Genomic DNA, 16,562 nt, shown 5'->3' on the forward strand with positions numbered 1-16,562 from the left:
ACTACCAGCCATTATCAAGTAGTCAAGTAACAGCTTGTTCTAACTTCTGGAAAGGGAACTTAATGTTCAGAAGACTGCTATTCTAGAAAAAAGAGTTCTTGCAGTTCAGACTTATTTCTTGAGCACATTGGACTCTACGTCTAATTATTTTAAAAGATGACATAAGTTACTCTTTTTCTGGCTGGATGTCAAGTGCTTGCCAGTTAGTACTTTAATAGAGTGAAAGAGGGAATGGCGGTTCCGACGGAATGACAAGCCAGTACTATATATAGGTTATTCCTTCATGTTACACCTGCTGACATTTGCACTGTCCAAGTTGTTTGTTTCCTTTGGGGATGTTGCCTTAGGAATAGGACTGAGATTGTTTTAATGAGAAAGAGTTTAATGGTGTTATGCTGAAGATTGGCGTTAGTGATTCAGTATATTTCTCTTCCCAGAAAATATTGAGGTTCTATATGGATTAGGTATTACTGACAGTCCAGTTTCATAAAACAACTAGTTTACAGATGATTCTTCACCCCATGTTTTTATCATGTAAGCCTGGAAATTGGTTATCAGTATATAATAAGTCAACTGAGCATTCTCTTGAAAGTGCCAACTCGTTTTGACGGGTAATTCACCTTGAAAGTACCCAAGTAGCTTCAACAACATTTTTATATTTTTGACGAATTCTTATGAAATTGTTTTGACACGTGATTTCATCCGGTGAACAGGATGATATATGTGGCAGAAAATCTGTCATTTGTTTTCCAGATTTAATTAGCCTTATTGAAATCCTCAGTTGAAGTTTAAGTCAGCATTTTGTGTTTTTTCTAATTTTTTTCTTTTGTTTTTGTAATCTTCCTAGATAGATGAGGGTGGTTTGGGTATGTATTTTTACTTTGGTTGTTCGAACATGAGTATTGTTCTTTGTTAAGATTTGTAGAGCTTATGAATTCCTATGTGACTGTCAGTGACAGCTTGCTCACTCTTCTCCACTTCAAGCAGTTTCCGTGATTATGAATGTTGTTTTTGTGAGTTTTATTTTTAATCTACTAGAAATTTGTCAAGTTTTGAAACATTGATATTTATACAAGTGCCTGTAATGCCATGTATTTTATGTTGTTACATATATTGTTGCCTTCAGGTAGAGCTAAACTCTTATTTGAATTACAGTTTGTATTGAAGCAAGGTACAATTTATAGTTATTGTTTTCTTAAAAGTCTTATTTAAAATGAATTCAGTTTCTTTGTATCAATGGAAGATTGCTATCAAAGGTAATTTAAGAATGGAGTGTATGGGGTGAGAGAGAATATTTGCCATAGGTGAATATAGGAACAGTGCAAACTGTGGTGTGTTTTTTCAGATCTGTGAGTGAAGCAATTGTGGACACTCTGTTGTAAGGTTGTGTGCTGCATAACTTTATGAGGTGCTGATTACACCCATAGTCATTGTAGGTTGATTTATTAAAATAATTGACAGGCAGAGGGTAGTAAGAAGAAGGAGTTTTTCCTACATAATATTTTCAGAGGCATCATTTGCAACAGCTGTGGGGCTAGAAAGCAATAGATGAAGATTATCTTACGAGGTTGCAGATTTAGAAACGGTTTTCTAATGTACCTTTGCTTTATGCTATTGTACATAATGGATAGGAAAATATTGACAATTTTCATTGCCCCTGATTACCCTAAATCAGTATATTTAAAAAATTGTAATAGAAATTGTGGAATTTAAAATTTTGTCTAAAATTACCCCATACTATGAATGATGAAGCTTATTTCCTAATAAAGTCACACTATGATAATGAGCCAATATATTATTTTTTGGCTGCTGACTTCCAGAAGGCTAGGAATTTATTAAAGATAGGTTCAGACTGTATTTCTAAATGTGTATCTAGCTCTTTAGGTTATTTGTTAAAGAAGGAGATAGTTTACCTAGGTTTTATGTTAACTCATTGAGTTAGAGCCTTTTTCTACTAATTTATCAGTCATTAAAAAACCTATTTGCAAAAGGAGAAAAAACAGTATACAATTTTTATTTTGTGGGGAGAGGGTTATGGAGTCTTACTCTGTCATCCAGGCTGGAGTGTAGTGGCACGATCTCAGCTCACTGCAGCCTCCGCCTTCCACGTTCAAGCAATTATCGTGCCTCGGCCTCCCAAGTAGTTGGTATTACAGGTGCCTACTACCACATCCTGCAAAGTTTTGTATTTTTAGTGGAGACGAGGTTTCACCTTGTTGGCCAGGCTGCTCTTGAACTCCTGAACTCAAGTGATCCTCCCACCTTGGCCTCCCAAAATGCTGGGATTACAGGTGTGAGCCACTGCCAGTTTTTTTTTGTTGTTGTTTGTTTGGTTTTTAAAGAGACAGGGTCTCAGTCTGTCATCTGGGCTTGAGTGCAATGGCGCAATCTTAGCTCACTGTGGCCTCAACCTCCTAGGCTTAACGCATCCTGTCTCCTCAGCCTCCCAAGTGACTGGAACTACAGGCACACACCAGCATGCCCTGCTGATCTGAAAAATATTTGGAGGGAAAGATGGGGTTCTGCTGTGTTGCACAGGCTGGTCTTAAACTCCTGACCTCAAGCGATCCTCCCACCTTGACCTCCCAAAGTTCTGGGATTACAGGCGTGAGCCACTGCACCTGGCCTATGCTAGATATTTAAGACACAAACCATTGTTATACAGAGAAACTCTTTTTATGTTGGTCACAGTCTTAAAAAATCACTGCTATTGAAATGCTTAATCTGCTTTTCTTAATAAAATCAGTTTTATCATAGAAGTCTCAAAGGAAGGGCCTTTTAATAAAAATAGTCATGTGTACCATATTTAATCATAAACAACATCTTTATTGCTCTGATAGTTTAAAACTTTTTATATCTTTTATATAGAGCATTTGGAGAGGAATCTCTTCACTTTCTTTTATGTGGTGGCCAGGTAGGGACTGTAAGGTTGAAGGGAAATTAACCCCAGGGTAGCTATTAGTCTGGGAACTTCCAATATGCCAATAGGAGGTTGGTAATTAAGGCTGGAAACCAGAGAGATTAGGACAAAGACTATACAGAGAGTGGAGGCTTCTGATGCATGGACTCTAGGGTCTGAAATACCAGATTATTTGGGCAGCAGACTTAGTAGGCAAAATAATCTATACTACAAGTGCATTAAGAAATTTTATCTATAACTGAAAATGTACTGGCAGTGGGAACTGCTGTACTGTGAAGTGCCATCAAAATTGAGGTTTGCTTCAAGGGCCCTTTCCATGCTTATCTATGGGTTATTCTGCTCATTTTAAAACATTAATTGAAACTTGCATTGACCACACTCCTACTGTGTGGTCTCTACACTGAATCCTAGAGTATTCAAAAGAAGCAAGATGATCGACCCCTGCCATCATGTAACTTAGTATCTGCTTGGGGCGATGAGGCGGTTGCATAGGAAATAGAAAAAATTCCCTCAGTGTCATTGAACAAGTAAGTAGTACAGTGTAAATTGACGTGGCAAAGACCATACAGAATGCAAAATCATTTCAAAGACAGGGGTATTTTAATGTATGTGGAAGGTCATCAAGGGTGGCTCTTAAGGGGGCATTTTTTGAGCTGGGTTTATAATTTAGATTGTTGCAGAGTGGTCAGAAAGAAAATGTGGACATGATAAAGAACATGAGTGATGGCACAGAGATAGGATTCAGTGAGGACAATTCAAACATAGCCAACAGCTTGAGTGAGGGCAAAAGAATGAGATCAATTTATCTAGAATGCAAGTGTAGTTTAGGGAGTGAAATAGTTACAGAAGCATTGGTAATAGTGGCATTGATGAGAGCTCTACTTTACAAAGCTGTATAACTCGGTTGGAAAGCCGGGACTGTTGGTAAATTAGGTCTCAGGTAACATTGGCAGAAGGTTGAAAGAAATGTGCATATCATGTATTTGCACCACGTTGTCTGTGTCCATTTACAATTAGTGCTTCTCCTTCATTGATACCAACTGTATCCATAATTTAAAAATTAAAATTGTGCTGTGGTACTCTTAATAATCACATTTTAAATTAGAGCTGGCAGCTATAATGAGAATAAGTGGAGAAACAGGACATTTAACTAATCAGTTTGGAGAGGCTGAAATACTATTCTCACTATGATTCACATGACAAACAATGAGCTACTTGAGTTTAAAAATTGCAGGCCTACTTTCTGCTTGCCGGTGCTACGTGATAAGTTAAGTGATTGCTCTGAGAGCTTGCAAGTTTTTTTTTTTAGTAGTGAAAGGAGGTAAAACAATGGATGAGTGTGGTTCTATATGTGGCAGAGACTGAAGACAAATTTACTTGTTTGTTTTCAAGTGGGATTATTTATTTTAATTTTGATTTTGATTTTAGATTTAGGGTACATATGCAGGTTTGTTACAAGGCTATATTGCTTGATGCTGAGGTTTGGGTTTGATTGAACCCATCACCCAGATAGTGAGCAAAGTATACAATAGGTAGCTTTTCAATTCTTGCCCCCTTCCTTCCTCCTCACTTTTGTAGTCCCCAGTGTTTGTTGTTGCCATGTTTATGTCCATGAGTACCTAATGTTTAGCTCCCACTTATAAGTGAGAACACGTGGTACTTGGTTTTCTGTTTCTGTGTTGTGGCCTCCAGCTCCGTCCATGTTGCTGCATAAGACATGATTCCATTCTTTTTTATGGCTATGTAGCATTCCATGGTGTACGTGTACCACGTTGTCTTTATCCAGTCCGCCACGGATGGGCACCTGGGTTGATTCCATGTCTTTGCTATTGTGAATAGTGCTGAGATGAATGTGCAAGTGCAGGTTTCTTTTTGGTAGAATGATTTCTTTTCCTTTGGTTATATACCCAGTAATGGGATGGCTGGGTCAAATGGCAGTTCTATTTTTATTTCTTTGAGAAATCTCCAACCTGTTCTCCACAATGTCTGAACTAATTTACATTCCCACCAATAGTGTATAAGTGTTTGCTTTTCTCCACAGCCTGGCCAGCATCTATTGTTTTTTGACATTTTAATATAGCCATTCTGACTGGTGTGAGATGGTATCTCACTGTGGCTTTGATTTGCATTTGTCTCATAATTATTGATGTTGAGCATTTTTTCATATGTATGTGAAGAGAAATTTAAGTGTTTCTTATTTCATGTAAAGAGCTATATAGGATTAGCAAATCGTATTCTTGAAAGAGTACACATTTGTTATAAGTCATACAATGACTTAATTGGAGACGCCTTAAGGAGTATGGCATTTTAAAAATAACTCACTAGTGAATTATGTTGCAGAAGGGTAACTTTATTGGACATTAAACATATCCAAAAGGCATAAAGATAAGTGAGGGATGGAGTTCTGGAAGTTGTATATTCACGTAAGATTTACTTTCAGGTATTGGCAAAAATCACAGCTGGAGTGCAGATTAAGCATGGTAGGAGGGTGGTGATTGGAGAAGGAATGGAGGGGAAAAAGGAAAAACTACCAATTATGTTAAAACTGTCCTCATTGAGTTTTACAAGTAGTATACTGGTCTTATATACCCTTTTCTCCTACCGTGGGAAAATATCACTAACTTGTAATAGGATTAAATGAGGTAATACATAAGCTTTTTAGACAGTTTCTTTATAGAGAACATTATTAGAAGTCGTTGGCCTGGCACAATGGCTCGTGCCTCTAATCCCAGCACTTTGGGAGGCTGAGGCAGGCAGATCACCTGAGGTCAGGAGTTCAAGAACAGCCTGGCCAACATGGTGAAACCCCTTCTTTACTAAAAATACAACAAAATTAGTTGGGCTTGGTGGCACAAGTCTGTAGTCCCAGGTACTCGGGAGGATGAGGCATGAGAATCTCTTGAACTCGGGTGGCAAAGGTTGCAGTGAGCCGAGATCATGCCACTGCATTCCAGCCTGGACAACAGAGCAAGATTCCATCTAAAAAAAAAAGAAGTTGTTTTCTTGAAAAGGAAAACCATAAGACTTTATTTAATTCATATTTGGAATGGCCTAAAGTTAGATGATGGAAGAATTAGTAAGGGCTACTAAGTGTGTAAGAGCTGCTTACCTTAGGATTTGTCTTGTACAACTCATTATCATGTTATTTTTGCAGAAGCAGGTGATTGGGCCCTCTAATTGGCCAGTTAATAAGAGTACTAGGTTAGGCAGGGAGCCATCAATTTTAACCTAAAAATGTTCAATTTGATCTATGCATATATGTATAACTGAATCTACAACTGAGTTAAAATATACACATGTGCATAAATATATATTTGTTTGTGTGTATGTGTATCAGTTCATCCTCTAGGACTTGACTCTGTTCCCTAACTCTTCTGCACTTATTTACCCTGCACCTAATCCAGCCACAAGTATAAAAAAACTGACATACCCGTATTAGTTTTACAAAGCATTAACCTATGAAGTAATTATTAAGTAGATAGTTTATCAAGAATGGGCGGTATATGTATTGTTCTTTTTAAGATATTAATGTGTAAAACCTAATCACTACAAGGGATAGTGTCCCAACTTTATCTTTTTTTTTTTTTTTTTTTTTTTTTTTTGAGACGGAGTTTTGCTCTGTTGCCCAGGCTGGGATGCAGTGGTATGGTCTCGGCTCACTGCAAGCCCCGCCTCCCGAGTAGCTGGGACTACAGGCACCTGCCACCACACCCGGATAATTTTTTGTATTTTTAGTAGAGACGGGGTTTCACCGTGTTAGCCAGGGTGGTCTCGATCGCCTGACCTCGTGATCTGCCTGCCTCAGCCTCCCAAAGTGCTGGGATTACAGGCGTGAGCCACCGCTCCCGGCCATAACTTTATCTTTGAAGAATTGTTTACCAAAAGGATTATTAAAAGTTATGAGCAAAAATGATGAGAACTGATTTCTAAAATCAGACATTACTCCAGGTTATTAGTCATGTCTTTTCAAGAGATTCCTTACCTTGGTGCTTAGTCCGTACTAATGAGCTCTTTTATCCTGACTTCTGTCCTAAACTGCTCACCTGCAATGTTTGATATGCGTATACTTCTATCTTATTTGTCCTACAAATATTATTGATTGCTTCTTATATGCTTGCTTAGAATGTGGTGCTGAACTAAAAGAGAGATCCTCCTCATGTGCTATCAAAGCCAAGAGATAAAAAGTGTTTTGAGAAGGGTCACTTTGTCTAGTGCTGCAGGGACATTCAATAATGAGAGACATAACCTTTGGATTTAGCAACATGGGAGTCCTGTGTGACCTAACAGGACTAATGTTAGTGGAGTGGTAGAGCTGGTTTAGGAGACAGTGGGGAAAGAAGAATTGGTGAAACAGAAAATTTCATCGTATCAAAAAAATTTCATTGTGAAGTAGAGCAGGGTGGTGGCCTGGACTTGTAAAGTCAAGAGGGGTTTGTTTCTTCAAAGTTAGGAGACACTAGCACGTGTTTGTGTGTTGATGGAAATGATCCAGTTGAGAGAGGTACAAAGATGATACAGGACAGAGGGGAGGTACTTGCAGAAGTGGATGAAATTCCCACAGTGGGGTGGGATGCGGTCGGGGAGGTGTTAGCTTTTGAAAGAGCAAAAGCACTTCATGCTCTTTTATAATCTTAGGATACGAGATGTAGGTCAGTTGGTAGATTTGGGAATTCCATGATTTCCTGCTGCCAAACATAAATCCACACTCCTTGGCGAGACACACAGGGCAGCTCAAAGTGCTTCCAGCTTGTGTTGCTTCCAACACGCTCTACAGTTACTGATCGCTGTGGTCTGGACATACTTTTGTCTAAGCTGTTCTGTCTGTCTGGGATATCCACCACATTGTTATCACCTTCCCCCTACTCTGTGAATTTCTTTGGGAAGTCTACCCTTGTATTCCTGTCAGGATTAATCATTCCATATCCATACCTAGCTGTGAGATTTTCAAAGGTGTGGACTATTATTCATCTTTGCTTCCCCAGTGCCTAGGACACAGCAGGCATTTAATAAATGTTTGCTGAATTCTGTTGGGTCAGGATTATATTTTTGACTTGCCCTTTAAAAAATCACTTTAAAAAGTTTGACAATATTACGATAACATACTCCCTTTTAGAAATAACTTTTCAGTAGCCTACAATTTATTTAATGTCAGGTTGATACAGAGGAGAAAACCAGGGAAAAGAATGAGGTTGCAAGGTAATGGAAGGAGGACTCTGGGGAAAGCGTATGAGAAATTGATATTGTTTGACCCTTGCAGGGGTGTAGAAGAGGAAAAAAGGCAAATGGTGTTTGCTGGATATTGGTTTTCTTACTGTGTTAGTTGTAATTAGTTTTGGTTGCAAAAACCAATTGCAACAACACAGTAGGACCCAATTTTTCTCTCACAGAAAAGGACCCTGGGAGTGGATGGTCCAGGATGGTTTGGTGGTGGCTGCAAAGGTGAAAGGTTACAGGCTTCCACCCTTCTTCTCTACTTGTGCTAGCATGTGGCTTGCATTTTCAGGGTCAGTTCGTAGCACAGATGGCTGCCGAACCCCAGCCATCATGTCTGCATTGAAAGCTAGAAGCAGGAGGAAAGGCAATAGAGCAGAAAAGTTACCTTTTCCATCCAAGACAGATTCCTTGAAGTGTCATTCATTTCTATTTGTATCTCATTGTACAGAATGTGGACAATAGTAGTCATGTGGCTACTTCAGGCCACCCAGGATCCTGGGACCTGTAGTCTTTTACTCTGCAATGTGATGTGCCCTGCTAAAGCTAAAAATAATAATATAAAAAAATATCCTTCTAAGGAGAAAGAGGAAAATGGATATTGGAGCAGGGAACCCACGGTCTCTGTTACACCTGCTGTTCAGTTTTCCCCCTCACTCTCAGAGTGCATTAATTGCCTATGCTTACATTCTACATCAGCTTAGCCACGCTCCTTTAGCTCTTATATCATGTGTAATTCCTGTTTGTCCTACTGAAAGTTGACTCAAGTCCTGGTATTCCTGTGACATATATAAGGCAAAGGCTTATATTAAAGATTTTAAGGAAGTGCTGGGAGAGAATTCCAAATAAGACAAAGAAAATGATGAAACAAATGTCAACTTGGTTCAACTAGAGTTGATGATATTGAAGGGAAACTTTAATTACACTAGTTTTAAGTATATTCTACTTTAAATGTAAAATAAGATAGATCTCTAAAGGAGTAAACTGAAATATGTAAACAGTCACAGTGGTATATATTAAAATATTCCCCTTCGGATATTAGTCATACTTTCTGCTTCAGTATGAAATATCTTCATCCTAGAACACTAACATGATTTTTAGCATCATTTAGAACCCTCTTTTCTCTTGTACATCATATTCCGATGTGATACCTGATGCACAGAGCAAAACTGTTCTCTAGAAAGAGAGGGTTCAATTGCTGGATCAAGTTGGGAATTTGGTTGCTATAACTACAACATCGCAGATGTGCTGTACATATGAATGCAGGCTTCTGTGGCCTTTGGAATACTGGGATTGGTAGTGTCTTAACACAGTAAGTAGCCGTAAAGACAAGGACTCATATTTTTTGTGTGTATAGTTGATGGAGTTCCACAGGTCACCTGGTGCTTCAAGTCTTCAGTTAGGGCATTGTTTGTGATCCTTGCTGTAAATGAGTGTGTGATAGTTCATCCCAGAAGTCCTGTTTGCAGTGATGTTTATATTTCTCTTGAAGAAATAAATAATACTATATTTCATAAAGATTTTAGAGTCTGATGTTTGTGTCAATGAAACACAGTATTGTTTTTCTCTGGAAAATGTTTCAGTTGGTTACCCACTGCTAAGTGCTAAGGAACTCATAACTCTTGTCTGTGCCCTGGTTGTTTTTGGAGAAGGGACAGAGGGATGTGTGAGTTACTGTTTCACTTGTGTGAATTCAGGGTGTATCTTAAAATAACATAGCAGCTAAATTTGTTTTTGTTTAAGAAAGTGTACTGTCTGTATTGGGGTTGCTAACAGAAAATAAAAGAGTAAGAATATGGTTAAAAGAAGGATTGGTATGTGAAGGAAATTATACTCTGGGAAATTGGAATGTCATTATTAAGATAAAAATGTCCAATTAATCACAGTTCAGGGACCCTTTTATTATGAGTTGAATTATATATATATATTTGAAGACAACAAAATCATATTTTGAAATGTTAAAGAAGGTGACTTTATTCTGTATTATGTACCCACTTAATTTTTTCCATGTATTGTAAATTGACAGTACTCGCTGAAATAATAAAGTGAAGGAATAGCTTAGATATTTATATTATTGCTTTTTTAAATGTAATAATTTAAATGTCAACGTGGGTTTTAAAAGGATCTGCAGTTATTTTTTATTACCAATTAGTATTTTGAATTGTGAGTCCAAAATATTTAAAATATTGTCTTAGATTTACTTATGGCTTTATAGGGGTTACATATTTTTGCTATTAAGTAGGAAATAGAATTTCTGCTATTGAATGTTCATGTATTTAGAGAGCTACACAAACATTAAATCACTATTTTCTTAGTTATACTTTTATCTACTTTTTTGAGTCAGATATTTCAAGATAATCTTAACCTTATCTTTTCTTGATGGCTTACCTTTTCATGTGTTATAACTAGAAATTGCTTAGAATGTAAGTGTAATTTCCTTAAGATAACTTTGGTATTAATTAAACATTTTCAGATAGTTTTAAAAATGAGTGTAATGGTTAAAATTTGTTAAACACATTCTTGTGTTTTATTATTATTATCATTTTATGGTTCATTAGGGTAAATTTAGAAAACAGTCATTAGGCAGACTTAATTCAGTTTTACACATAGAAAAACCTCAAGTTAAGAAATTCCATTTCATTAGGCTAAATCAGATATATTTTAGGATGAACGTGTATATACTCTAGTGTGTATGTATCAGAGACATCTATGTTTCCCTCTCTTCTTGCCATGATGGATATAGTCCAAGATAATAATTTAGTTATTACTCAGAATCGTGAGACCATTTCTGTTTACCTCTTTTCATCTTATCTTGAATTTTAACTTACATAATTTTGGGAACACGAACTACAGAGTTGGCTTTGAATAAGATATTCTAGGTTTTATAGCCATTATCCCATTTAAGTGAACCTTTTTTTTTTTGAGACAGAATCTCACTCTGTCACCCAGGCTGGAGTGCAGTGGTATGATCTCGTCTCACTGCAACCTCTGCCTCTCGGGCTCAAGTGATTCTTGTGCCTCAGCCTCCTGAGTAGCTGGAATTACAGTCATGTGCCACCACTCCCGGCTAATTTTTGTATTTTTTGTAAAGAAGGGGTTTTGCCATGTTGGCCAGGCTGGTCTTGAACTCCTAGCCTGAAGTGGTCCGCCTGCCTTGGCCTCCCAAAGTGCTGGGATTACAGGCGTGAACTACCACGCCTGACCCCATTTAAGTGAACTTCTAAAATCCCTTATGTGTAGGAAATTTTGTATTTGAAAGCATCATTGCGGCTGAAACAGATTTTTTTCATTGATTATCTGTGTCGGAACATAAAGTAATTTTAGTCTTTCAAATATAGTAGAGAAGAGCTGCTTGATTACCACTGAAGCCCAAGAAGCATGAATTTTAATTTTTCTAAGAACGTGCTTGTGGAACAGTATATAGAAAAGACTTTAGAGTCCTTGTGTTAGGCAATAAAGGTGGTTTGAAGATAACATGGGGCAAGAATTTCAAAGTAATTGCCCAAGGTAGAGGTTTTCAAACCAGGCAGTTATTAGATTTGCCTGGCTTAGGATGGGCAAAGTACTGAGTCCCACGCCCTAGAGATTTTGGTTTGCCACATCTGAGTTGGACCTTAGACAGTCTTGTTTTAAAAGCATACCAGCAGGTGGTTAATCAGATTCGAACAGAGAGGCTGTAGGTGAATGACTTTAAAATCGATGTGTAACTGTTTTAAAGGTAGAGCAATAGAAGAAGAGAATCCCTGGAAGATTTGGTAAAGTTGAAACCAGAGACAGGAACCTTATCTTAATGGTCTCTGTATCCCAAAGCTAAGGGCCTGACTAGTATTTCCATGGAAAAAGAAGTTGATGGAGAATAATTTAAAAGGGCTGATTGGTGGAATTTAGTGACTGAAGGTTACAGACAAGGGAAGAAAAAAAGTAAAAGATGGCTTCAGTTCTTTGAATTTGGATGTCTACAGAGCAATTACTTTGACAGCTATAACCAAATCCGGAGGGAATGAGGTAGGTGGGTATCAGAGTTGAAATGAAGATACTTGATTTTAGGCATGTTTAATTAATGCATTAACAAATAGGTGGGAGCTACAGGGGATATAAAGAGATAACCTGGGTCACCTGAGAAAGATTGTAGATACAGGGTAGGGTCGGTGGAGAGTTGGGTAAATAGAAAGAATACCGAAGGAAAAGAGGAGTACTTACAGCTATGTTAGAAAGTAACAAACAGGGACAGAATTCGAAAACTTTAAAATTTTGCCGTACTGCCCAACCCAGTGCAGAGATGTCTCATGGTCTGTTTTAGCAAGCCATGCAATATGTTGTCAATCCTTATATAAAGTGGATGCCAGATTTATAAAATTACTGAATTTTGTAAATGAGGCAGTATTAATCTTTCACAAAACATTAATTTGAAAATGATTGAGTTGCTTTCGTATTTTGGCTTCTATGAACATTCACAAATGTCTGTTTGGGTGTATGCTTTCCTTAATGTCTTGGAAAGGTGCCTAGGGGTGAAATTGATGGATAACATGGTAAATGTATGTTTAACTGTACAAGGAACTCCCACGTTGTTTTCCACGGTGGCAATAACATTTTTTATTCACACTAGCAATTTATGAGATTTGTTTGCCTCACATCCTTGTCAACACTTGGCATTGTCAGTCTTTTTCATCTTAGCTGTTCTAGTAGATATGTGGCAGTATTCTTACTGTGGTTTTTATTTTGCATTTCTCTGAAGATTAATGTTGAGAATTTTTTCATGTGTTTGTTGGCCATTTCTATATCTTTGCAAAGTGTCAGTTTACCTCTTTTGCCTGTTTAAAAATTGGATTGTCTTATTTTTGAGTTGTGTAAGCATTCTTTATGTGTTTTAGATACAATTATTTTGTTGGCTATGTTCTGCAGAAATTTCCTCCTAATCTAACATGTGCCTTAAAAAAAACAAAAACTTTGTCTTTTTGAAAGCTAAGACTTTTAATCTTGATGAAGTCCATGTTGTCAATCTCTTTTTTTTATACTTTGTACTTTTAGTGTCCTTGTTAAGAAATCTTTCGTTAACCTGATGTCATAAAGATTTCCTCATGTTTTTCTTCTAGAAATGTAATAGTTTTACTTCTTCCATTTAGGTCTGAGATCTATTTTGATTTAATTTTTGTGTGTGGTGTGAGGTAAGGCTTGAGGTTTACATTTGATATTCAGTTGTTCTAGAAGAGTTTATTGAAAAGAATATTTTTAATCCATCAAATTGCCTTGGCATGTTTGTTTAAAATCAATTAATTATAAAAATAAATTATTTAACTATAAAATATTTGTTTAGATCTGTCTCTGGAATCTGTCTTCTGTTCCATTGCTTTACATGTCAGTCCTTCCACCAATACCACATTTGTGTAACTTTATAGTCACTTTTGAAGTCATGTAACATAAATCCCTGACTTTGTTCTTGATTGTTTTTATTCTGTCCTTGCCTTTTTATATAAATTTTAAACCAGGTTATCAGTGCCAAAAAAAATGTTCGTTAGGATTTGGTTGGAATTGCACTGAGTCTGTAGATCAATTTGGGAAAGATTACTATCTTAACAATATTGAGCTTTCCCAACTGTGAACTCTGTCTCCATTTAAGTTTTCTAGAATTTCCCTTTGCAAGGTTAAGTTCCCTTTGGTAGTTTTTAGTGTACAGATCATACACATTCTTCATTGTATTTATTCCTAGGTGTTTTATATTTTGATTATAAGTAATAGGTTTTTACCACGTCAATCTATAAGGGGGAAGCTCTGAAACAGGTTAAGCAATATTGCCAGTGTTAGTTATTGGTAGAAATAGAACAGTCTTTCACTTACAAAACAAGTATGGGCTCATGAGAAAAGTCCACATTTAATTCGGATGAATTAAATCAATTGCCATTTTATTACTTGATATCTTTGTAAAAGATTATATATGTGTATGAGTTTATGCTTTTCCTCCCTTGTACATGTGGCCTTTTAACTTCTAAGAATTATGAATACAGTATTTTTCAAGTGACCTGAATTTTTGTTGAGGTTCAATCTTACAAAGACATACTTAACATTTCAACTTCTCTTATGGTGTGTCCCAAATTTTGGTCAGGTTAGTGGCTAGGTTTTGATGCCATTAACATAGAGCTTTAAAGAATATCAGATGTTTAGTTGTGATTCTTGAGATCTTGTTTGATTCTTGAGATCAGTTCAGTTTCTTACTTGCCTAGGGCCAGTCTGAATCATTCATTATATTCATCTGCCATTTTTCTCATTAATATGTTACATAGATCTGTTTGGTTATTTCTTAATGTAATTGTTTATTTTGCTTCTTGAAAGAATTTTATAAAAAATAAGGTCATTTGAAGATAAGATACTAGAGCTAAGCTTCCTTGTCTATACAACTCGTACATGGCCAGCTTTGCACAGTGAAATGGTGAACGTTTAACAAAAGTATATTGGATGGGCATGTGTCTACGTGCTGAAAAGAAAAGCTGTTATGGACCATAACTTTTATACAAGCTGATCAGCTGCCATCTGTGTACAAAGCACTGTGATCAGCAGAGACCTGTTTGTGCCACTGTGTAGACTGATAGCAGCAGATTAATTTAGCTGAGCTGTTCTCTAGCAGTTTGGTCACGAGGACATAGACACTACCAAAGTGTAGTCATCACACCACTGATCTTTGCTGGTTTAGATTGTGGCAAGAGAGAAAAACTGCTTGCTCTCTTCACCCCAATACAGCTGAGGTAAGAGCCACCTTTTTTTTCTCTTGAAGGGAAAAATGAGAGCAAAAGCAGCCTCTTTTAACTTTTCCCATACTGTTTTGATTTAAATTTATTCTAGTATTTTCCATGATAATCCCTCAGGCCAGGTATACAGTTCAGCATCTCTTTGGCGGAGAGCAACTAGTTTGTAGTACAGCTTGGGTAAATTTTAATAACAAAATTGTATTGCCAGCACAAAGCATTTGACCTTGAAGACTCAGAGGAGAGCAGACATTGCAGATTTCCCTACTTGCCCTTGACTTACAAGAGAGTAGATAATGAATTAATAGAAATTGATAAAGAGTGTCTGTCAGGCAGCCGCTGAGGTCATGAGGCTGGTATGCGAAAAGTGCCCATACAACATGCGAAACACATAGCTGCAGCCAGGAGAGGTGGGTGGGTCATCGAAGCAGGAAATTAGCCGTCAGATGGAATGTTGGCCTCTGTACAAGCTACGCCGCGCGCATGGACTCACTGGGAGAAAACACAGGGAAATGGGGAGTGCTCAGTGCTGCAGAGAAAAGAGCTCCTATAGAAGGTGACAGCACTGTTGGTGTTAGTGGTTCTTCAAAGACACTGAAGACAGTGCAGGTTAGAATTTTTTTTAAGAGAATTAAAATGTTAGTAGCTTAAGTATCGAATGTTTAGTGCTTGTTAAATAGACAACAAACTACTGAGGAATGAACGGGGGAATAGCACAGCTATAAGGCCTTCATATTGTATATTTTTTATCTTGTACTCTATTTTTATAAGCAGAGATGAAATGTTGAGATTCACTGTGCAGAGGAGCAAACTTCTGTTAATTTATGTGAGGTGATTATTGTTAGAATGTTTCTAAGTGAGCCTTGAAGGAAATTTAGAGATGTATAGTTTGTGTTCAGTTTTCCCAATACTTCTGAAATATAAGTCCATGCTTTAGAAGCAGTTTGCAATTTACACACATACATGTAATTTATATATGTACTTGGTGTAGGTGTGTGTGTGATTTTTAACATAGCTGTTACTTTTTTGGGTCTTAAACTAATGAGTCAACTTATTAAGAAAAGATTACATGTATTTTATGGAAAGTCAACCCACTTTCCTTTTATACTTATATTAAAATTTATTCTTATATATGCTACTAATTTTTGAGAATGGAATTGATGGCATCTGCAGTTACTTGTTAGCTTTTCCTCCCTAATTTAATTGCCACTGTGCTGTCTGAAGACAATGTTATGTGATCGTTTTTTTGTAAGTCCTAAACAAATAAATTGGTTTTGATTTAGGAACATCAGTCCAGTCAGTTACTTAGATTTTTTTAAGGAAGAAAATGAAATGTAGTAACTGCCTATCATTTTCTGGAAACAGGGGTGTGAAAAATTGATATATTGGAGTATTATGTTTTTAATCATTTTGTAAATTAGGATTGCCCACCAGTATATCTGCTTGACTCCTGTGTATTCTCTCGCTGGGTGTAGGCTGACTTGAATAAGTTTACATTCCGATACTGAGAATTGCATTCCACTGGGTAGTTCTGACGTACAAGAAGAATGTGGAGGCCCATACAAAGGGCAAGATTAGGGACACTGATAGAAGAGGCTTCTTTGCTCTGTGACTGCCTTTCGTGGAAAGCTCACACTGGCAGAAAGTGCCCTTGACCCAACTTGGGAGAGGAAAATGTGGTCACAGAAACTTCG

General features: G+C 37.1%; 1 protein-coding gene across 7 annotated transcripts in view; it reads left to right on the forward strand.

The window, feature by feature from the left end:
- Positions 1–16,562, forward strand: part of RAPGEF2 (Rap guanine nucleotide exchange factor 2) — a 257,003-nt gene that overhangs the window by 110,886 nt on the left and 129,555 nt on the right. Inside the window, exon 1 of one of the 7 annotated variants that reach the window (XM_030816282.1) lies at positions 15,182–15,477. The exons of the other annotated variants lie outside the window; for them this stretch is intronic. The gene's annotated coding sequence lies outside the window, so the exon portion shown is untranslated. Of the gene's footprint in view, positions 1–15,181; positions 15,478–16,562 lie in introns of those variants that run through there. 7 annotated transcript variants of the gene reach the window in all.

The sequence above is a fragment of the Nomascus leucogenys genome, chromosome 7b (assembly GCF_006542625.1).
Source record: "Nomascus leucogenys isolate Asia chromosome 7b, Asia_NLE_v1, whole genome shotgun sequence".
NCBI classification, from domain to species: domain Eukaryota; kingdom Metazoa; phylum Chordata; class Mammalia; order Primates; family Hylobatidae; genus Nomascus; species Nomascus leucogenys.